Source organism: Notamacropus eugenii, chromosome 3 (assembly GCF_028372415.1).
Source record: "Notamacropus eugenii isolate mMacEug1 chromosome 3, mMacEug1.pri_v2, whole genome shotgun sequence".
Classification (NCBI taxonomy): Eukaryota; Metazoa; Chordata; class Mammalia; order Diprotodontia; family Macropodidae; genus Notamacropus; species Notamacropus eugenii.
Genome location: NC_092874.1, coordinates 413173259 through 413197067, shown reverse-complemented (window position 1 = coordinate 413197067; position 23809 = coordinate 413173259). Strand labels below are relative to the sequence as shown.

General features: G+C 36.9%; 1 long non-coding RNA gene across 2 annotated transcripts in view; it reads right to left on the bottom strand.

Annotated features, from left to right (window-relative positions):
* Positions 1-622: 622 nt before the first annotated feature.
* The window catches only part of LOC140497331 (uncharacterized), a 36684-nt gene continuing 13497 nt past the window's right edge, over positions 623-23809 (bottom strand). For both annotated transcript variants that reach the window (XR_011964620.1, XR_011964619.1), the window contains one exon: positions 623-6931. This is a non-coding gene — a long non-coding RNA (uncharacterized lncRNA). The remainder of the gene's footprint in view (positions 6932-23809) is intronic.

The following is a 23809-nucleotide window of genomic DNA, read 5'->3' as shown; positions in this document are numbered from 1 at the left end:
CCCTCACTTGAGCACCTTCCTCTGGTTTGTCAGTGTCCTTCCTAAAATTTGAAGAACTTAAAGCAATTCCCTGTGGTATTTCAGATATAGTCTTGACTAGGGCAGAGTACAGCAGGACAGTCATCTCCTTGTTCCTAGAAGTGATGCTTCTCAGAAGGCTGCCCAAGATCGTTACTTACTTTTCTGGCTGCCATACTATATCATACTGTTGTCTTTGAGTTCACAGGCCCCTAAAACTCCCCACTTCTTTTTCATATTAACTCCTATCTAATCCTATCTCTATCTTGTACTTGGGAAGTTGTTTTTTTTTTTAAATATAACTTTACAAGTACAAGATAGGGGAGACATGACTAGACATAGTTCATCTCAAAAAGCTGATTGCTGTAGTTCTTCAGTTTTTAATAAATAAAAGATTATTCTCTGCCTTTTTACAACATTAAACTGTTATTACACAAGTGAGGCATCATTCTGTATTGTTCAAAAGAAAATCTGAGTTTTTATATTCATACTATAAAAACCTTTTTTCTCTATCAAAATAATCCTAATCTCATATGATATTTATTTTTCATACACATATATTATTGGAATATATTAAAACAAAGTTCTTTTAGGTATCAAACTGTTCACAATTTGTTACATAATTTATTAATATAAATCTTTTTTTACAACCCCCCCCCTTTTCTTGAAACCCTTTCAAACCACTAAATTGCTCCATGTTAAAACACCCTTAAAGAGACAATGTGTACTTTTCATCTTTATTGAGTGGGATATGTTCCATTAAGAGGAGATGGTACTTCCACTGTACTCTGCCTTGACCAGACCAGGAATATTATGATCTTTTCAAAAACCTTTGATGGCTCCTGGATGCCAACCAAACTGCTGATCCTGACACCTGAGACCTTGTCTAATCTGTTTCTAATATATTTTCCAACCTTATCTCATACAATTTACCTCTGTGTACTCTCCACATTGGACTACCCTTTATCCCCCTCTTAAACTACTCTCACCCAACTCTGGCAAGAGATGGCTTTCTGCCCATCCACATCTCTATCTCTGCCTCTGGAAGACCCTCCCTTCTTTCAAGGATCAACTTAAGTGGTTCCTTTTCCAGGGATCTTTCTCAGATCTGACTCTCCCCAGCTGAAAGTAATTTTCCTCTCCTTAAATTTTCATAGTGCATTACATGGGTCTCTTCTTCACACTTATTACACTTTCTGTTGTATCATAATTATTTATACATGTCTTTCTTCTTCAATTAGATTCTAAATCCATTCAAAGCAAAACCTATTTGCTACTTCTGTCTTTATATACTAAATTTGGCACAGTACCTTTGTACAGTTCTAAATGATGTAGATATTTATTCTTTGGTAGAAACGATATTAAAATACTGGGTTACAGTCCCAACAAGGGCTTGATACTCCTCTTTTTATAGAAACGGCCCCAAATATCTTTATTGAATTTAAGTGATAGAACTATACTCTGACTAGTATAAAACTTTGTAAAGTTTCAGTCAACTAAGTGGTAACTAATAGAATACATTTTATTTTCCAACAGTATCATAGTATACTTTAAAACATTTTTCTTACTTCTTTGTAATTTCTGCTGAATGTTTATTGCATCAAATAATGACTAACTAAGGTCATAGAATTTTAAAAGATGAGCTTTGAGATATTTTGACTATTAACTCCAAGGAAAATTTAAGGAATGCCAGGTCTACTGTATTAGATGGACCCAGAAGTCTTATTAAAGAAAGGAGAAATGATCAAGTCTTCTGGGAGTCAGGGAGTGAGGAGGGAGGAAACAAACATTATCAAGCACTTACTATGTGCCAGACACTTGTGCTTTACAAACATTATTTCTCATTTGATCCTCACAACAACCCTACAAAATAGGTGCTTTTATCCTTGTTTTGCAATTGAGAAAACAGACAAACCAAAGTTAAAGGGCTTGCCCAAAGTCATATAGATAACAAGTGTCTGAGGGTGGATTTGAACTCAAATCTCATTGACTCCATACCTAGCACTCTATCTACTCTGCACTTATCTTTCTGTGTCCATTTTTACTACTATTTAGAAGCAAATCCTTTCAGACTGGGTAATTTTGTGGTGAATCAGTGGCCACACCAGTGAAAATGAAAGGCAGATCCCACACAAAACTCAATTATCTTAAGCCTAATTTATCTGATGGATATTTTAGGGCAGTGGCATCAAACTTAAATAGAAATGGGGGCCACTAAATGGTTATTACATAAGGATACTGATGGGTTGTATATTGACTTGGAAAACCACATATTAATATTATCTATATTTTATTGTATTTTTATTTATTTTGCTAAATATTTCCCAATTACATTTTAATCTGATTGGCTGCACTAAGGAATGTTGTGGGCAGCCCACAGCTGTGTGTTTGCCTTCTCTGTTTTAAGTTACATTATGTTTATATTTGGTCAAACATGTGGTGCAGAGAATGCAGCTGGTGAGTTGGTTCTCTGGTACTTACAATGTGGAGTGTGTTCCTTTGATTGTGTAGGATCTCTAGTCTCAAGCACCAAAGACTTGGGATGCAGGCCTATTAAAAAACAAGCAGCAGCCCAAGACAGAAGTTCCTGAAACTTTCATATATAGAAGAAACCTTTTCTCCAGTATGTGAGCTATAACATTCCCTTCACTTTCCCACATATGTTGATTTCACTTTTGACTTCTTTTTAGCATTTTGGTTGGTGGAGAGATAAGTTATTATCTGTTGCCTCCACTTCTAAATTTCTGCTTTTAGGACCTCTGAATATTACAACTGATTAAAGTTCTAAAAGAAAAAAATAAAAGTAAGAAGGAGATGTACTAGTTAGACTTATAACTGACCTTGGAATTGCATCATATTAAGGCATAGAAAAAGGGAAATGGGGGTTATTTTCATTGCCTTGAATTGAGTGAGGAGAATAATCATTTACTTACATATTTATGACTTTTATAAAATGAGAAACTTGGATAGAAAGCTTTCTCAGAGTTAAGGAATTTAAGAAGCAAGCAGATAGCAACAAAGGTGCCATTAAGTCTGCCAGAAGTCTACGTATGTTCCTTAATTCTTAAGCTTTTTCAGACAACATTCAAACTTTAAAGCATGCTCTATAGATTCAAAAATAATGTTAACCTATTTAGTACTTCATGTATTCAGCTTGATTTAGGAGTTTAGGTGGTTTATTTGTTTTCCCCACCATTTAGCATTAAATGCTCTCTGAATACATAATTTTTACAGCAAGTTAGTGTTCTCACACACACACACACACACACACACAGTGAAAGCATGTACACAGTGTAAGACAAGTTACACACAAAACTTAATGCCAAAAACCTAATTAATTGAGATGAAATTTTTGGGCATAGTTGGCTGCTGTCTGGGAGCAATTAGACATGAACACAGCTGATGACTACAGCACTGTCCTGTTCTGACAAGTCTGCAGGGGACTCTAGGTGCAAGTCTGAGGGTAATCCTACCAGTGTCAAAGCTAATAGCTGGGAGGTAGCACCCTCACACTGGCTACTGGCCTTTACTTATAAACAGGAAGAGGATTCACTTCCTTTCTGTAGGCTTTAACATTTTTTTCCATTCTTCCTACTTCTAACATCTATACCATACATAAAAGAATTAGAAGCCAAACATAAAATTTAACATTAGTAATTCTTTTATAACAGTGGTCACCCTTACCCCTATTATGGGAAGGCCACATATGCCACATTTCACTACTCCAGAGTTCTCCTCTCCCCCTAAAGGCATTAGGGGGAGGTGTCTAGGCTCTCTGTAAATGGTTCCAGCCCCTACCAATGGTGATCTTGAAAGTAGGGAATAGGGTCTCTTCCATTTCAGTTCCATTGTTAAATATTAATTAATTAGTTAATTAATAATTAAATTACTTTCTTCAGTGAGCTTTTGGGCCTCCTTTTCCGTCTGGCCATATTAACAGTCATATTAACTTTTACACAAAAATATGGAGGGTATAATCAGAAATACACAAAATTCTTTTTTACCTTCTCAGTCTCTGGGGAGAAGAAATGTATTAGGTTATAGCTTAGCTGAATTTCTATACAGTATGGTCCCAGGTCCAAGTCCAAAACCAAACTTGGGCTTGCGTCCCAGGCACCCTGGCTTTTCAGAGCTTCCATATCTGGTTGGCTGGCTGCACCATCCTGCCTGTAACCCTGGCACCGAGGTCATCATGACTGGAACTCCTGGATACAGAAGGATTACCAAAGATGCCTAGAAACTGAGGTCAAACAACTCAGAAAAGAAACAATGGGCCTCATTGTCCATTTCTTAGGTCAGGGTAGCAGAGAGAGAACAGAAGGAAGTCCTTCCCCTCTCACTGGTTCACATCCTGGCATCCATACTGTGACTGAACTGTGATCTTCAACTTCTGGACAAGGACAGGAAAAAGAATGAAAGAAAGAGTGGTAGAAAAAGGGCTATGGCTTCAGTCTTGCTAGTTTTAAAGACAGACAGCCAATCAAAAGAGGCTATACCCACTCACATGGTAGGGATGTTCCATGTTAGGCATTCAGGACATGCTCCAAAAGCCCTAGGTCACATTTCATTTTTAATAGACCTTGGTCTTTAAATAGAAATTCTTATATCTTCATAGAAGCAGGAGGCAGAAAGAATTCCTTTGATGAACCCGTTCTATGGTCCCATAGCTTTCAAGGATGATCAGGGAAATCTAAACACTATACAGCCTTAGGAATATAAGGTTAATGAAAAACAAGAAACCACTGAGTAATTTTAACAAAACCACAGTACAAGTAACTACATATGTATACGCTATTGTATACAAATGATTTTCTGAGTAAAATTATACAAGTAGTAATTCATGTACACATACAGGCAATGCACAGGAAATTCATTGATAGATGACTTAGAAGATTATCTAATTATTTACTTTTAGCACTTGCTAGCAAAACATCTCTAAGCAAGGACATCTTACAGATTTGCTTCTTTCCAACTTTAGATTAGATTCACTTTGCTATGAAGGAAAAAAAGATATCTTTAACAAAAAACAAAGCAGGGATTCTTGGTCTCTTTTCTGTAGTGGCGAAGATGGTGTGTTTACAAAGATGGAATGTTAGGTAGCATCATTAGTCATTTATAAAAGTTAGGATAATGTAGGTATACATATGTAAATGACAGCAATGTCTTTGTTTTTTAACAAAAGAATCTTTGGACTTCAAATTATGTATCAGTCTCTTATGTAGGATTTGAGTAGACTTCCCCTCAAGTAATTGTCTTACAGTAGAAGAGAACTGAAAATTTATTAGGTGAAAAAAAGGACTTGAGTCATCTCCTCTCCTCTAAGAAAGGCAACTGAAAGTCACTCACCCAAATGATTATCTTAGATGGAAAATGCTATATGTTTATAGGTAGAACAGAACACATTTTGGAGCTGTATGCTAAGATTTCCAACAGTAGGGCCCATAGCTCAAAAGATGTGTCAGCAGACATCCAGGGGACTAGAAAAGTACCCCCATTATTTGGTGTCACATTTTTTGAGATGGCCTTAAGTAGACATGTGACATGAGTACCTATTATCACCATGTAATGGCTATTTGAAAAACTGATCCAGGAATATTTATTTTGCTGCTTTCTTTTCCTCATAATAAATTTCTCTATAACAAGCATAGGCATTAAGTTGTTGACTTTTACGCTGTACTTAAGGTTCAAATTAATTTCTTCAAAACTGATTGGTCAGCATATGCTCATTTGTGTGTGACTTGACAAAAGCATTGTAAGTAGTAACCTAAATATAATTAGAAAAGCACTTAGAATTAGCAATTACAAGCATAATTTCTTATAAGTTAAATGGCTGTAGAATAAGAACTACATCTAACATTGCTACGAATTAATATTCTATTAGGAAAGCCAAAAGAACAGTGCTCCATTATATCAACTATTACAAAATCTCATAGCCATTGCTTGCAAAACAAAATGAAAACTCTTTCTACTAAGTAAAGAAAAAATGTTTACACAACACAAATAAGTAAACATTTCCAGAATTTGTACACAAAGTGCTAAAAATCTCATGTGTACTCTTAGATTTCACTTCACATCTTGCAAATTGGTAAAGATGAGAAAAGATGGCAATAGTCATTGTTGGGGAGATTGTGGAAACATAGGTTCACTGGTCCACTGGTTGGTGGTCTATTATGAAAAGCAATTTGCAATTTGCAATTATGCAAATAAAATCATTTAGATGTCCATACACTTCAACCCAGAGATTCCACTAGTGGGCTCATACTACAAGAAGGCCATTAATAAGAAAAAAGCCCCCATATATGCCAAAATATTTATAGCAACACTTTTTTTTTGTGATAGCAAAGAACTGGAAACAAAGTAGATATCCATTAATTGGGAAATGGTTAAACCAATTGTGATAAGTGAATATAAAGAAATATTGCCATATTGTAAAAAATGATGAATGTGATGAATACCATTGTTACTAATCCTTCATTTTTGAGGACCAATGACATCATGGGGTAATGTCTTGACTTGCACATGAATTGGATATAAATGAGATGGAATTGTACAAAGTCATCAACCTCACTCTCTCTTCCAAAGTCCTGGAAGTCCAGTGGCAAGACAAAAGCCAGCACAACTGGTGATGGACTGGACTGCAGGGCATGGCCTTGGTGTCTTTGATGTCTGACCAAGTTGCGAGTGCTCCGCAGCATCTGCTTCAGCTGCCTTCATGGGTGTTGGAACAAACTGTTCTCAGCCAACTATTCCGCAGGAAGGGGTGCTCGGAAGTCTTCACATGCATGGGGTGGACATCTCTCTAACTTACTAACTTATTGAAGCCAGTTAGTTATATTCATCCTTGTCTGCTGAGATGTTTTAGCAAGGTATGCCTTCTTTGTATGCTACAGCTTCTTGGAGCTAGAGATGAGAGCTGGGGAAAGGTAGACAGCAAAGGTGAATGAGCTGCCCTGAAAAGGTCTCAGCAAACCCTTATGTTGGAGGTGCTAGCTAGTCCTCCCTGAACACCCTATACACCCTGTGATGAATACAGAGAAGTATGGAAAGACTTAACATGAACTTATGAAGAGTGAAGTAGGCAGAGCCAAGAAAACAAGGTGCACAAAGACTACAACAATGTAAATACAACAACCACTTGCACACACAAAAATCAAAAGTGGACGTTATAAAATTATAAATTACAAGAATGGCTCAAAAGAAGAGATAGGATACAAAGTAGTAAGTGAGAGAATATTCCCAGCTTCATAGAGATGGGAGGTCCATGCATGTTGCACATTGCACAGGTATTTGGAGTTTTTTCAATGTACTGATCATTTGTGCTGATTTCCCCCTCTTTTCCTTCCTGCCTTTTAAAAATACTAATTTTTATATGGATTCTCTAGGAGGGGAAGGAAAAGGGATCCTAGGAGGGACTCCTATGATATAAAAAACAAAAAGCATTAATGAAAGCTTATGTAAAAAAATCCCCCATATTAAGATTGAAACTATTTATTTTACCAAACCTTCATAGGTCCAAGATTGCTCCAACAAGGTATGAATTACACACAGAAATAAAAAAAAAATTATTGCCCCTTAAAATTAGAAGACAGTTTGACAGCAAGAATATATGAGAAAATACATAAATATTCAGACAAAACAACTATAGTGAATATTTTTATTTGCCTGCTCCAATTATTGTTGGTTTTTCTAAAATTTATTTATTTATTTTAGTTTTCAACAGACACTTCCACAAGATTTTGAGTTCCAAATGTTCTTCTCATTGCTCCCCTCCACTCACCCCAAGACAGCATGCATTCTGCTTATCACTTCCCCTAATCTGCCCTCCCTTCTATCTCATCCCTCCCTTCTCCTATCCCCATCCCCTCTATTTTCTTGTAGGACAAGATAGATTTCTATATCCCATTGCCTGTATATCTTATTTCCCAGTTGCATGTAAAAACAATTTTTAACATTCATTTTTAAAGCTCTGAGTTTCAACTTCTCTCCCTTCCTCTCTCTCCACCCATCCTCACTGAGAAGGCAAGCAACCCAATATAGGTTATAAATGTGTAGTTATGCAAAACACTTCCATAACAGTCATATTATGAAAGACTAACTATATTTCCCTCCATCCTATCCTGCCCTCCATTTATACTATTCTCACTTTTGACCCTATCCCTCTTCAAAAGTGTTTACTTCTAATTACCACCTCCTCCCATTTGCCCTCCCTTCTATCATACCCTCCAGTCCTTGCATATCTCCTTTCCCCTTACTTTCCTGTAGTGTAAGATAGATAGATGTTCATACCAAATTGAGTGTGCATGTTATTCTTTCCTTAAGCCAAATGTGATGAGTAAGGTTCACTCTTTTTCTCTCACTTCCCCCTGCTTCCCCTTTATTGAATAAACCTTTCTCTTGACTCTTTTATGTGAGATAATTTGCCCCATTCTTTCTCCCTTTCTCCTCTCAATATATTCCTCTCTCATCCCTTAATTTTACTCTTGTAGATATCACCCCTACCTATTCAACTCACCCTGTGCCCTCTGTCTATATGTGTATAATCCCTCCAACTACCCTAATACTGAGAAAAGTCTTAAGAGTTACAAATATGATCTTTCCATGTAGGAATGCAAAGAATTCAACTTTAGAAAGTCTCTTATGATTTCTCTTTCCCTTTTACCTTTTCATGCTTCTATTGACTCTTGTGTTTGAAAGTCAGATTTTCTATTCAGCTCTGATCTTTTCATCAAGAATGCTTGAAAGTCCTCTATTTCATTGAACAAACATTTTCCCCCCTGAAGTGTTTTACTCAGTTTTGCGGGGTAGGTGATTCTTGCTTTTAATCCTAGTTCCTTTGACCTCTGGAGTATCATATTCCAAGCCCTGCAATCCCTTAATGTAGAAGCTGACAGATCCTGTGTTATCCTGATTGTATTTCCACAGTACTCAAATTGTTTTTTCTGGTTGCTTGCAATGTTTTCTCCTTAATCTGGGAGCTCTGAAATTTGGCTACAATATTTCTAGGAGCTGTTCTTTTTGAATCTCTTTCAGGAGATGATTAGTGAATTCTTTCAATATCTATTTTACCCTCTAGTTCTACAATATCAGACTAGTTTTCTTTGATAATTTCTTGAAAGATGATATCTAGGTTCTTTTTTTGATCCTGACTTTCAGGTACTCCAATTAATTTTATTTTTATTTTTTTTTAAAATTTGAATGAGTTTCTTTTTTTTAAAATTAATTTATTTAACTTTTAACAGTCATTTTCACAAAATTTTGGGTTCCAAATTTTCTCCCCATTTGCCCCCTCCCCCCACCCCAGAACACCGAGCATTCTAACAGTCCCTATCACCAATCTGTCCTCTCTTCTATCATCCCTCTCTGCCCTTGTCCCCATCTTCTCTTTTGTCCTGCAGGGCCAGATAACTTTCTATACCCCTTTACCTGTATTTCTTATTTCCTAGTAGCAAGAACAGTACTCGACAGTTGTTCCCAAAACTTTGAGTTCCAACTTCTCTTCCTCCCTCCCTCCCCACCCATTCCCTTTGGAAGGCAAGCAATTCAATATAGGCCATATCTGTGTAGTTTTGCTAATGACTTCCAAAATAGTCATGTTGTATAAGACTAACTATATTTCCCTCCATCCTATCCTGCCCCCCATTGCTTGTATTCTCTCTTTTGATCCTGTCCCTCCCCATGAGTGTTGACCTCAAATTGCTCCCTCTTCCCCATGCCCTCCCTTCCACCCTCCCCCCCCACCCTATTTATCCCCTTATCCCCCACTTTCCTGTATTGTAAGATAGGTTTTCATACCAAAATGAGCGTGTATTTTGTTGCTTCCTTGAGTCAAGTGTGATGAGAGTAAACTTCATGTTTTTCTCTCACCTCCTCTCTTTTTCCCTCCATTAAAAAATCTTTTGCCTACCTCTTTTATGAGTGATAACTTGCCCCATTCCATTTCTCCCTTTCTCCTCCCAATATATTTCTCTCTCACTGCTTAATTTCATTTCTTTTTAAGATATGATCCCTTCCTATTCCATTCACTCTGTGCTCTCTGTCTCTGTGTGTGCGTGCGTGCACGTGTGTGTGTATGTAATCCCACCAACTACCCAGATACTGAAAAGTTTCAAGAGTTACAAATATTATCTTTCCATGTAGGAATGTAAACAGTTCAACTTTAATAAAGTCCCTTATGACTTCTCTTTGCTGTTTACCTTTTCATGCTTCTCTTCATTCTTGTGTTTGAAAGTCACATTTTCTTTTCAGCTCTGGTCTTTTCATCAAGAATGCTTGAAAGTCCCCAATTTCATTGAAAGACCATTTTTTCCCCTGAAATATTATACTCAGTTTTGCTGGGTAGGTGATTCTTGGTTTTAGTCCTGGTTCCTTTGACTTCTGGAATATCATATTCCACACCCTTCGATCCCTTAATGTAGAAGCTGCTAGATCTTGTGTTATCCTGATTGTATTTCCATAATGCTTGAATTGTTTCTTTCTAGCTGCTTGCAATATTTTCTCCTTGACCAGGGAACTCTGGAATTTGGCCACAACGTTCCTAGGAGTTTCTCTTTCTGGATCTCTTTCAGGCAGTGATCGGTGGATTCCTTGAATACTTATTTTGCCCTCTGATTCTAGAATATCAGGGCAGTTTTCCTTGATAATTTCATGAAAGATGATGTCTAAGCTCTTTTTTTGTTCATGGCTTTCAGGTAGTCCCATAATTTTTAAATTGTCTCTCCTGGATCTATTTTCCAGGTCAGTTGTTTTTCCAATGACATTTCACATTATCTTCCATTTTTTCATTCTTTTGGTTTTGTTTTGTGATTTCTTGGTTTCTCATAAAGTCATTAGCCTCCATCTGTTCCATTCTAATTTTGAAAGAACTATTTTCTTCAGTGAGCTTTTGAACCTCCTTTTCCATTTGGTTAACTCTGTTTTTGAAAGCATTCTTCTCCTCATTGGCTTTTTGAACCTCTTTTGCCAATTGAGTTAGCCTATTTTTCAAGGTGTTATTTTCTTCAGCATTTTTTTGGGTCTCCTTTAGCAAGGTGTTCACCTGCTTTTCATGCTTTTCTTTCATCTCTCTCATTTCTCTTCCCAGTTTTTCCTCCACCTCTCTTACTTGAATTTCAAAATCCTTTTTGAGCTCTTCCATGGCCTGAGCCCACTGAATATTTATTTTGGATGTGTGGGATACAGAAGCCTTGACTTCTGTGTCTTTTCCTGATGGTAAGCCTTGTTCTTCCTCATCTGAGAGGATGGGAGGAGATATCTGTTCACCAAGAAAGTGACCTCCTATGGTCTTTTTTCCCCTTTTCTGGGCATTTTCCCAGCCAGTGACTTGACTTCTGAGTGTCCTCTCCATACCCACCTCGCCTCCAGATCTGCCCAGCCAGTGCTTGGGGTCTGAGATTCAAGTGCTGCTTCCCAGCCTCAGGGCTTTGGGCAGGGTAGGGCTGCTATTCAGTGTGAGATTAAGTTCAGGTGCTCAGGTGGGGGCAGGGCCACCTCACTGGGCTCAGTTCCCTCAAGGGGTTTATGTGGAGACCTTCAACAATGGATCCAGGTTCCTGCCTGCTTGGGGAGCCCCTGTCCGCCATTGCCCCTGCTGCTGCCTCCCGAGGGGGCCTGAGTTATGGGGACACCCCACTCCCCTCTCGACCAGCCAAAGAGACCCTCTCACCAACCCTTGTCACCTGTGGGTGGAGGGACCTGCGCAGCCGCTGGAGATTCCGTCCCTGAAGCCCACTCAACCTGCTCCTCTCGGTGCCATACAGCCAACGCAGGGCTGGGCACTGCTCCGGGTCCGTGGTGCAACGGACCTCTTGCATCAGTTTTTCAGGGCTCTCTGGAACAGAAATCTCCTCCACTCCATTGTTCTGTGGCTTCTGCTGCTCCAGAATTTGTTGGGAGTTCTTTACGGATATTTTATGGGCTGTGGGTTCAGAGCTATCATATGTGAATCTTTCTACTCCACCATCTTGGCTCCTCCCCCTCCTATGCTCTTTTTTAGTAAAAACAAAAAGGTCTGTCTACCAATTCATCAACTTTTCCAGCTCAGTAGTCAATTATTCAATCCCTCTTCACACTGTACAAACTCCAGTGTTACTCATGTAACTGGGAGCAGGCCCCCAAAACTACCACAGGGTGAAATAGAAGCAAGCAGAAAATATCTGTACATGCTCCGTACAACCAACAGTACACTTAAAATGCTGCAACTAAAATTTTTGAAAATATGTCCTTTTTTTTCAGTTCTTATAACATTTTCAGAGTATATTCCCAATAATATAGAGACATTGTGGTATAATAGAGAGGTGGCCTTGGATAAAGGAAGATGTACATTCTATTTCTATCTCTAACCATACTGACTGGCTATATGACCCTAAAAAAACTCACCTAATTCCTCAGTGCCCAAGCAATTCTCTTAAGACTATAAATATCAAAGAAAGCGTTGATCTCTATTGATAAGAGTTTCTCACAGGAAACTGCCTTCACTAAAGAAATCAAAGGTTTAGGGGAAAAAAGTAAATTCCTCATAATGGATTATTTGATTAAAGGGAAGTTGTGGGTTTGTTTTTTATTTGTTTTTTTTTTATTTGTTTTTACTATATACACTAGATGTGCTTTGCAAATTGGCAATTTTATTAGCATGAAATTCCTTTTTAACCCTCCAGCACTGAATTTCATAGCTTTTAATTACTTTTTGCTGATTTGATAAGTAGGAGGTGGCATTTTAGAGTTTCAATTTACATCTCTTTCATTATTAGTGAGATTGAGCATTTTTCAAATTATTATTAGCAATTTGTGTTTACTGTTTTGAAAATGGTCCATTCAGTTTAACAAATGTAAAGACTTAAAATTTTGAGATAAGAATTCATTATTTGGTAGAAAAAAATAATTGTTGGGAAAACTGAAAAGCAGCATGGCAGAAATTGGATATAGAGCAATATCTTATACTGTTTACCAAGATAAGGTCAAAATGGATACATGATGTCAATATAAAGAGAGATATGAGATAATCTGAAGAACATGGAGCTTAATTCTTGTCAGATTTATGGGTAGATGAATAATTTATGAACGAGAGAGAGAGCAAAGTGAAGTATAAAATGGATAATTGCTCTGGGCCTGCCTGGGGCCGTCGCCTAGAAGCTTACCTCTCCTGTAAGCCACCCGCTATACTGGTCTTCCAGTGGTTCCGGCCCCCTCCTGTGGGGGAGGGGAATGACCAAACAATACACCCGAGGAGGCTGCTTACTGCACTTTATTGCTTACCCCAGTCCTCCCGACCTTCCCGTGTTCCCCCTTATATACCCTGCCGTAGCTCCTCCCATGTTCCACCCTGGAGGCAGAGCTCAGCTCCGTAAGGGGCATTCCCAGCCCCCGAAGGCGGGTTCTCACCCCCGGGCGTCTCCGGGCTCACCAGGGGGCCACGGTCCAGAGCTCGGCCCTCTACAGATAATTTTGATTACATCAAATTAAGAAGGTTTAGTACAAAGAAAACAAATGTAACCAAGAGTAGAAGGAAAGAGGAAAATTGGGGGAAATTTTTATAGACAATTTCTCAGATAAAGGTGTCACATCTTGAATATGTAACGAATTCTGTAAAAGCATGAGAATACAAGTCCTTCCCCAAATGATAAATGATCAAATAATATGAACAATCAGTTTTCAGATGAAGAAATCAAAATAATTTAGTCGTGAAAAAATGCTCTAAATTGTTATTGATTAGAGAAAGTCAAATTAAAACAACTTTGAGATATCATTTTACACCTGTCAGATTGGCTAGAATCATTGAACAGGAAAATGACAGATATGGAAGGGGATGTGAAAAAATTGGGACACTCATTCATCATTGATAGAATTGTGAACTGATACAACCATTTTTGAGAGCAATCTGGAAATATGACCAAAAAGTTTTTAAACTGTCTATACCCTTTGATCCAGCAATCCCCCTGCAGTTCTGTTTCCAAAGATGATTAGGGAAAAATAAAAGAACCTATATGTTCTAAAATATTTATAGCATTTCTCTTTATGGTGGAAAAGAACTGGAAATTGCAGGGATACCCATCAATTGGGAAATGGCTGTACAAGTTGTGATATACAATTGTGATGGAATATTACTGTACTATGAGAAATGGTGAACTCGATAATCTGAGAAGCATGGATAAACTTGCATGAAACGATGAAGAACAAAATGAGCTGAACCAAGAGAACGTTATATACATTAACAACAATATTGTTTTAAGCAGAACTTTGAGCAATCAAATCATTTAGTCTATTATAAATACTCAAAATTAACTACAAGAGGCATATGAAAGAAGCTACTGTTTGTATCCAGAGAAAGTACTGATAAATAGAAGTATGCATAGAATGATTTTACATATACATACACACAACATGTGTGTTTCAATGGTGGAGGAGGAAGGAAGAAAAAAGGGAAAAAAGTTTACATCATAATTTTATTATATATTTAAAAGGAATAGCAAGTTGTACATAATGAAAAAAAAGAAAGAAAATTATCCATTCAAATGTTTTGACCATTTATCAATTGTGGATTCATAGCTACTATTATGAGTTTTTAATCTCGTTGGGGTTGTTCTAGGCAAGAATCAATTGCCCAGAAAAATTGAACATGTTCTTTTTTGGGAGGGAGGAGGAAAAATGGACATTCAATGAACAGAAGACTTTCAAACCTTCCTTGTAGCAAGACATGAGCTCAACAGAAGATTTGATTTTCAAACACGAGTCACAAGAGAAGCATAAAAAGGTAAAAAAGAAAGAAAAAAACCCATGTTATTCAATAAGGTAAAACTGTTTACATCCTTAGATGGGAAGATGATAGAAACGTATCTCTCCTGGGGCAGTTAGAAAGAATATGTAGAAGGTGCAAATAAAAGTTGACTTTGATATGATATAAAAATAAGAGGTGAAAAAAATGATTGTACTTGGAAAAGAAGGAAGAGGGAGGCAGAATGGAGTAAATTATATCACTTGGAGAGGTGCAAGAGACCTGTTACATTAGAGGGAAAGAAGGTAGGGGAAGAACATTGTTTGAACCTCACTCTTATCAGATTTGCCTCAGAGAGAATAATATACACAGTCAGTTGCCTATAGATACCTATCTTAGTCTATAGGGAAGTAGGAGGAAGAAAAGGAAAAGAAAAAGGGGGTGGACTGATAGAGAAGGCAGATTGAGAGAGGTGGTGTTCAGAAGTAAAACATTGGTGAGGAGGGAAACGGCTAATGGAGAGGGAAAAGTGCAGACAGGTAAATAGGATGGAGGAAAATACACAGTAATTATAACTGAGAATGTGAACTCTCCCATAAAATGGAAGTGGATAGCAGACTGGATTAAAAACCAGAATCCTACAGTATTCTATTTACACGAAACATATCTGAAGCAGAGAGACAGAGTAAAGGTAAAAGGATGAAGCAAAATTATAGTGTGCTTCAGCTGAAGTAAAAAAAAAAAAACGGGTAACAATCATGATCTCAGACAAAGCAAAAGCAAAGTATATCTAACTGAAAGAGACAAGGAAGGAAAATACATCTGGCTAAAAAGTACCAGAGATAATGAAGCAATATCAATGCTAAACATACATGCACCAAATGGTATACAGATTTCTATAGGAGAAATTACATAAGTCAGAGGAGGAAATAGACAATAAAACTGTACTAGTGGGGAACTCAACTTTCCCCTCTTAGAACAAGATAAACCACAAAATAAGAAAGAAGTTAAGCAAGCAAATATAGTTTTGGAAAAGTTAGATATGAAAGACCTCTGTAGAAAATTGAATGGGGAATATATCTTTTTCTCAGAGATATGTGGCATCTACACAAACAATGGCCATGTATTAGGGCATAAAACCCTCACATTCAAATTCAGAAAGGCAGAAATATTAAATAGATCATTTTCAGATAATGATGCAATAAAAATTACATTTAATAAAAGACCACAGAAACATATATTAAAATTAACTGAAAACTTAATAATCTAATCCTAAAGAATAGGTTGGTCAAACAACAAATCATAGAAATAATCAATTTTGTCATAGTGAATGAATAGGGAAAAAACATAATAAAATTTATGGGACGAAGCCAAAATAGTACTTAGGGGAAATGTTTTATATCTCTAAATGCTTATATCAATAAAATAGAAAAAGGATAGATCAATTAATTGGGCATGCAACTAAAAAAGCTAGAAAATTATTTAACTTCCCAATTAAACACCAAATCCTGAAAATCAAGAGAGAGAGTAATAAAATTGAAACTAAGAAAACCATTGAACTCAAATAAAACTACAAGCTGATTTTTTGAAAAAAACTAAAATAAACAAACTTTTGGTTAATTTGATTAAAAAAACAAAAGAAAACCAAATAACCAGTACTAAAAATGAAAAGGGTTAATTCACTACCAATGAAGAAGAAATTAAGGCAATACTTTAAAGTTATTTGGCCCAATTGTATGCCAATAAATCTGATCATCTAAGTGAAATGGATAAATATTTACAAAAGTATAAATTGCCCAAGTTAACAGAAGAAATAGAATACTTAACCCCATTTAAACAAAAAAAAAGAAATTGAACAAGTCATCAATGAATTCCCTAAGAAAAAATCCCCAGGGCTAGATGGATTTACAAGTGAATTCTATCACACATTTAAAGAACAATTAATTCCAATATTATATGAACTATTTGGAAAAATAGGGGAAGAAGGAGTCCTAGCTCATTTTATGACACAAATAAAGTGCTGATACCTAAAGCAGGAAAAGCCAAAACAGAGAAAGAAAATCATAGACCAATTTCCCTAGTGAATATTGAAATGCAAAAACTTTAAATAAACTATTTGCAAGGAGATTACAATTTATCACCAGGCTAATTTACTATTGCAAGTTTGGATTGATACCAGGAATGGAAGACTTGCTCAATATTTAAGGAAAACTATCAGTATAATTGACCATATCAATAACAAAATTAACAAAAATTACACGATTATCTCAACAGATGCAGAAAAGACTTTTGACAAAATACAACACCCACTCCTATTAAAAATACCAGAGGGCATAGGAATAAATGAAGCTTTCCTTAAAATAATAAGTAGCATTTACCTAAAACCATCAGCAAACATTATCTGTAATGGGAATAAGCTAGAATCCTTCTGAATAAGAGCAGGGGTGAAACAAGGATGTCCATTATCACATTATCATTCAATATTGTACTAGAAATGTTAGCTTTAGCAATAAATGAAGAATAAGAAATTGCAGGAATTAAGATATGCTATGAAGAAACAAAATTATCACTCTTTGCAGATGATGTGATCATATACTTAGAGAATCTTAGAAAATCAACAAAAAAAACTAGTTAAAACAATGAATTCAGCAGAGTTGCAGGATATTAAAAAAGCTCATAAATCACCAGCATTTTTATATATTACTAAAAAAAACCCCAACAACCTAGAACCAAGAGATAGAGAAATTGCATTTAAAATAATTGTAAACAGTATAAAATACTTGGGAATCTACCTGCCAAGACAAACCAAGAACTATAGGCACACACTTACAAAATACCTTTCACACAAATGCAGTCAGATCTAAATAATTTGAAAACTATCAATTGCTTATGGGTAGGCTGAGATAATATAATAAAAATGACAGTTCTACCTAATTTATTTTATTATTCAGTGCCATACCAATCAAACTACCAAAAATATTTTATGTAGGTAGAAAAAAATTATAATAAAATTCATCTGGAAAACAATAGGTCAAGAATATCAAGGGAATTAATGAGAAAAATGCAAAAGAAAGTGGCTTAGCAGATAAGATCTAAAGAACAAGGCTTACCATCAGGAAAAGACACAAAAGTCAAGGCTTCTGTATCCCACGCATCCAAAATAAATATTCAGTGGGCTCAGGCCATGGAAGAGCTCAAAAAGGATTTTGAAATTCAAGTAAGAGAGGTGGAGGAAAAACTGGGAAGAGAAATGAGAGAGATGAAAGAAAAGCATGAAAAGCAGGTCAACACCTTGCTAAAGGAGACCCAAAAAAATGCTGAAGAAAATAACACCTTGAAAAATAGGCTAACTCAGAAACTATATTATAAAGTGACAATCATCAAAATTATTTGTTACTGGCTAAAAAATAAATTGGTGGATCAGTGGAATAGGTTAGTTACACAAGACACAGCAGTTAATGACAATAGTAATCTACTGTTTGATAAATCCAAAAACTCCAGCTTCTGAGATAAGAACTCACTATTTGCAGAAACTACTGGGAAAACTGGAAAATAGTATGGCAGAAACTAGGTATAGACCAAGAGCTCACAACATATACCAAGATAAGATAAAAATGAGTGCATGATTTAAATGGTACCATATGTAAATCTGGAGAGCAAGGAATAGTTTACCTGTAAAATCTATGGTAAAAGAGAAGAATTTATGAACAAACAAGGGACAGAGAGCATGACAAAATACAAATGATAATTTTGATTGTATTAAACTAAAAAGTTTTTGCATAAATGAAACCAATGCAACCAAGATTAGAAGGAAAGCAGACAACTGGGAAACAATTTTTACACCAAGTGTCTTTGATAAAGGCTTTATTTCTCAAATATACAGAGAACTGAGTCAAATTTATAAGAATAGAAGCCATTTCCTAGTTGATAAATTAAAGGATATGTTAAAGGATTAAGGATGAGTTAAAGAATATGTTAAAGGATAAGTTAAACGATATGAACGGGAAGTTTTCAGATGAAGAAATCAAAGCTGTCTATAGTCACATAAAAAAATGCCCTAAATCGCTATTGATTAGAGAAATGCAAATTAAAACAACTCTGATGTACCATCTCACACTTATCAGATTGGCTAATTTAACAGAAAAGGAAAATGATAAATGTTGGAGAAGATATGGGGAAATTGGGACACTAAAGCACTATTGGTGGAGTTGTGAACTGATCTAACCATTCTGGAAAGCAGTTTAGAGCTATACTCAAATGGCAACGGAACTGTGCATACCCTTTAATCCAGCAATACTACTACTAGTCTGTATTATAAACAGACCATAAAAAGGAGAAAAAGAACCAATATACAAAAATATTTATAGCAGCTCTTTTTGTGGTGGCAAATAATTGTAAATTAAAGGTATGCCCATCAATTGGGAAACAGCTGAACAAGTTGTGATATATGAATGTAATGGAATATTTTTAAGAAATGATGAGCAAGTTGATTTCAGAAAACTTTGGACTTGCATGAAATGATGCTGAGTAAAACAAGCAGAACCAGAAAAACATAGTACATGGTAACAGTAACATTCTGCAATGATCAACTATGATTGACTTAGCTCTTCTCAGTAATACAGTGATTCAAGACAGTTCTGAAAACTTGTGATGGAATATGCTATCCACATTCAGAGAAAGAATTGACGAGGTCTGAATGCAAATTGAAGCATACTATTTTCACCTTTTTTTTGGTGGTTTTCCCCTTTGGTTCTATTTCTTCTTGCATATCATGACTAACATGGGTAGCATTTATATAACCTATATCAGGTTGCTTGCCATCTTAGGGAGTAGAAAGAGAAAGGAGGAAGGGGAAAAATTTGGAACTCAAAATCTTTCAAAAAATGAAAATTGAAAATTATCTTTACATATAATAAGAAAAAACAAAATACTACTTTTAAAAAGGGATAATTTAAAAATTATTGAACTATCTGAAAGTCATGATTTTTTAAAAAAAGAATCTAGACATTTTATTATAAGAAATTATCAAGGAAAACTGCCCTGATATCCTGGAACAAGATGGCAAATGGAAACAAAGAATCCACCAGTCACCTCCTGAAAGAGATTCCAAATGAAAACCCTAAGAAATATTAAAGCCAACCATAGTTATAATATACCCCCTGCTCAAGGAGAAAATATTGGAAGCAGCCAGAAAGAAGTAATTCAAATATCATGGAGTCATAGTCATGATCACAGAAGATTTAGCAGCTTCCACATTAAAGCAGCTGAGGACTAGGAGTGTGCTATTTCAGATGGCTAAGGAGACAGAATTACAACCAAAAATAAATCTACCCTGCAAAACTGAGCATGATCCTTCAGAGGAAAAAAAATGGATATTTAATAAAAAGAAAAACTTTCAAGCATTTCTGAGGAAAAGACCAAAGCTGAATAGAAAATTTGACTTTCAGATATAAGGCTCAAGCGAAGTATAAAAAGGTAAACATGAAACATAAATCATAAGGGATCCAATAAGGTTAAATTGTTTGCATTCCAATATAAAAAGATGATATTTTTAACTCCTAAGACCTTTATTATTATTAGGACAGTTAAGAGGCATATATATACATAGAGGGCACAGGTATAAGTTGATGAATGATGGGATGATTTTTTTTTTTATTAAAGTGTGAGAAAGAGGATTGCACTGAAAGGTGAGGGACAGGAGGGAAAGAAGAGGAGAACTTATCTGGAATAAAAGAGGCATACTTTTTTATGCTTTTACAATGCGAAAGCAAAAGGAAGAGGGTATGTGACAATGCTTGAAAAATGTTATTCTCAAGAAAGGTCTGCAGACTTTACCACACAGCCAAAAGGATCCATTAGACAAAAAAGTTTCTAGAGACACTGGTAGTTTTGTTTTGTTTTTGATGGATGTAACTCCAGTGTGTATGTAGTCCTATGCCCTGGGTCATATGGGGCTTCTTCTTGGAGTTGTCAGCTATTCAAACCCCAGATTGCCAACCTGCCCTTTAATTCAGTCCTCTAACTTATCTCTGCTTTTCTTCTCTTTGTTTCTCTTCTCTGAATATTTTCTAATTCCTAATTCTGCCCATAACCTCAGCCAAATATCTTATAGTTTCCATTTTGATCACAGGTTCTCAGAACATTATGCCTTTGTCCTTTATTAAAAATATGAAAATTAAAAATTGAACAGTTGGGAAAAGAAAATAGAGTGTGGGACTAGGGAATAAAAAAAATGGAAAAAATAAAGAAACCATGGCCTCTGTATGTAAGGAGTTTGCATTCTAACCCTAGAAGAAAGATATATGTTTTAATAGTTAAATAATAATGCAAAACTTGTCTTACTAGTCAAAATGAATGCCATAGAAGATAAGCATAGGAGAGGTCAATGTGGACCAGAAGAGTTGGAAAAGACTTCTTAGAAGGAGAGAAATTTCATAAGGAGCTTAAAGAATGGCTATTATCTTAAATTAGCTGACCCAAAGTAGTCATCCTTTGCTTCTCAGCTGACATATCTGAAACCAAGAATCCAGACTCAAAGATAAACATATTATTCTGCTTAAAACCTGAATGGTTAGAACCAATGTCACTACATTTCTAAGAACATCTGGATGAAAAATAAAAAATGCTCTGAGAATGAGAAATGAATACTGTAACAAATTTGACTCCTGAATTCCCTGTAGTTAGTCTTTTGATCATATTACTAAAGCAGAGTAAATCATACCACAAATAGACAGATAATGTGCCTTTTTAAAAAAAAAAACAATGAGCTGAGCCAAGATGGCAGAATAACAGCACTGCCTTGCTAGTGCTCTCCCCCTAAAGCCAGCCAAATATCTGTAAAAAAAAATGACTAAACAAATTCTGGGAGCTGCAGAACCCACAGAATGTGAGTGAAGCAAATCTCCAGCCCAATACAGCCTGAAAAGTCACTGGGAAGCATCCATTACACCATGCTGGGAGCAGAGTGTAGTACAGTGTGTGCAATGCCAACAGAGATGGGACCTGAGCAAGCTTCAGGGGGACTGAATCCTTCCAGACTTCATGATCCCAAAATGCCAAGGACAAATTGGAAGTTCAGTAGGAAAGACCTGTGGGATCTGTGTGAGAGAGTAGAGTGGTTGGGCCCAAGGGCAGTGGAGTGGGTTGAAAAGTCCTTGGAGGAGGAGCCAGAAGCAGCAGCATCAGGGGCATGGACAGTGGCAGTGATTCTTTCCAGAGCTCTAGGCCCACACATTGTTGAGAAATCTAGAGGCTCACAGAACACCCTCTTCCCCCAATGGAAGCAGAGAACTACCTTGATGAAGAGCTCAAAAGCCAAGTAAATAGCTAGGAAAATGAGCAAAAACTGGAAAAAAGAATCAGACTATAGAATCCTATTTTGATGACAAGGAAGACTGAAGTATACAAATAGAAGACAACAGAATCAAAGCTCCTATATCCAAAGACTCCAAGAAAAATATGAATTGGTCTCAGGCCATGGAAGAGCTCAATAAGGATTTTGAAAATCAAGTGAGAGAAGTAGAGCAAAAATTGGAAAGAGAAATGAGAGTGCTGCAAGAAAATCATGAAAATCAAGTCAACTCCTTGCTAAAGGAGATCCAAAAAACTGCTGAAGAAAAATAACACTTTAAAAAATAGACTAACCCAAATGGCAAAAAGATCCAAAAAGCCAATGAGGAGAAGAATGCCCTAAAAAGCAGAATTGACCAGATGGAAAAGGAGGTCCAAAAGCTCACTGAAGAAAATAATTTCTTAAAGATTAGAATGGAACAGATGGAAGCTTAAGACTATGAAAAATCAAGAAATTATAAAACAAAGTCAAAGGAAAGAAAAATAGTAGATGTGAAATATCTCATTGGAAAAATAACTGACCTGGCAAATAGATTCAGGAGAGTCAATTTAAAATTAATTGGAGTGGAGGAGCCAAGATGGCTGAGTAGAAAGACACACATATGCTAGTTCCGAACCCACAGCCCGTAAAATATCCGTAAAGAACTCCCAACAAATTCTGGAGTAGCAGAAGCCACAGAACACTGGAGTGGAGGAGATTTCTGTTCCAGAGAGCCCTGAAAAACTGATGCGAGAGGTCCGTTGCACCACGGACCCGGAGCAGTGCCCAGCCCTGCGTTGGCTGTATGGCACCGAGAGGAGCAGGTTGAGTGGGCTTCAGGGACGGAATCTCCAGCGGCTGCGCAGGTCCCTCCACCCACAGGTGACAAGGGTTGGTGAGAGGGTCTCTTTGGCTGGTCGAGAGGGGAGTGGGGTGTCCCCATAACTCAGGCCCCCTCGGGAGGCAGCAGCAGGGGCAATGGCGGACAGGGGCTCCCCAAGCAGGCAGGAACCTGGATCCATTGTTGAAGGTCTCCACATAAACCCCTTGAGGGAACTGAGCCCAGTGAGGTGGCCCTGCCCCCACCTGAGCACCTGAACTTAATCTCACACTGAATAGCAGCCCTACCCTGCCCAAAGCCCTGAGGCTGGGAAGCAGCATTTGAATCTCAGACCCCAAGCACTGGCTGGGCAGATCTGGAGGCGAGGTGGGTATGGAGAGGACACTCAGAAGTCAAGTCACTGGCTGGGAAAATGCCCAGAAAAGGGGAAAAAAGACCATAGGAGGTCACTTTCTTGGTGAACAGATATCTCCTCCCATCCTCTCAGATGAGGAAGAACAAGGCTTACCATCAGGAAAAGACACAGAAGTCAAGGCTTCTGTATCCCACACATCCAAAATAAATATTCAGTGGGCTCAGGCCATGGAAGAGCTCAAAAAGGATTTTGAAATTCAAGTAAGAGAGGTGGAAGAAAAACTGGGAAGAGAAATGAGAGAGATGAAAGAAAAGCATGAAAAGCAGATGAACACCTTGCTAAAGGAGACTCAAAAAAATGCTGAAGAAAATAACACCTTGAAAAATAGGCTAACTCAATTGGCAAAAGAGGTTCAAAAAGCCAATGAGGAGAAGAATGCTTTCAAAAGCAGAATTAACCAAATGGAAAAGGAGGTTCAAAAGCTCACTGAAGAAAATAGTTCTTTCAAAATTAGAATGGAACAGATGGAGGCTAATGACTTCATGAGAAACCAAGAAA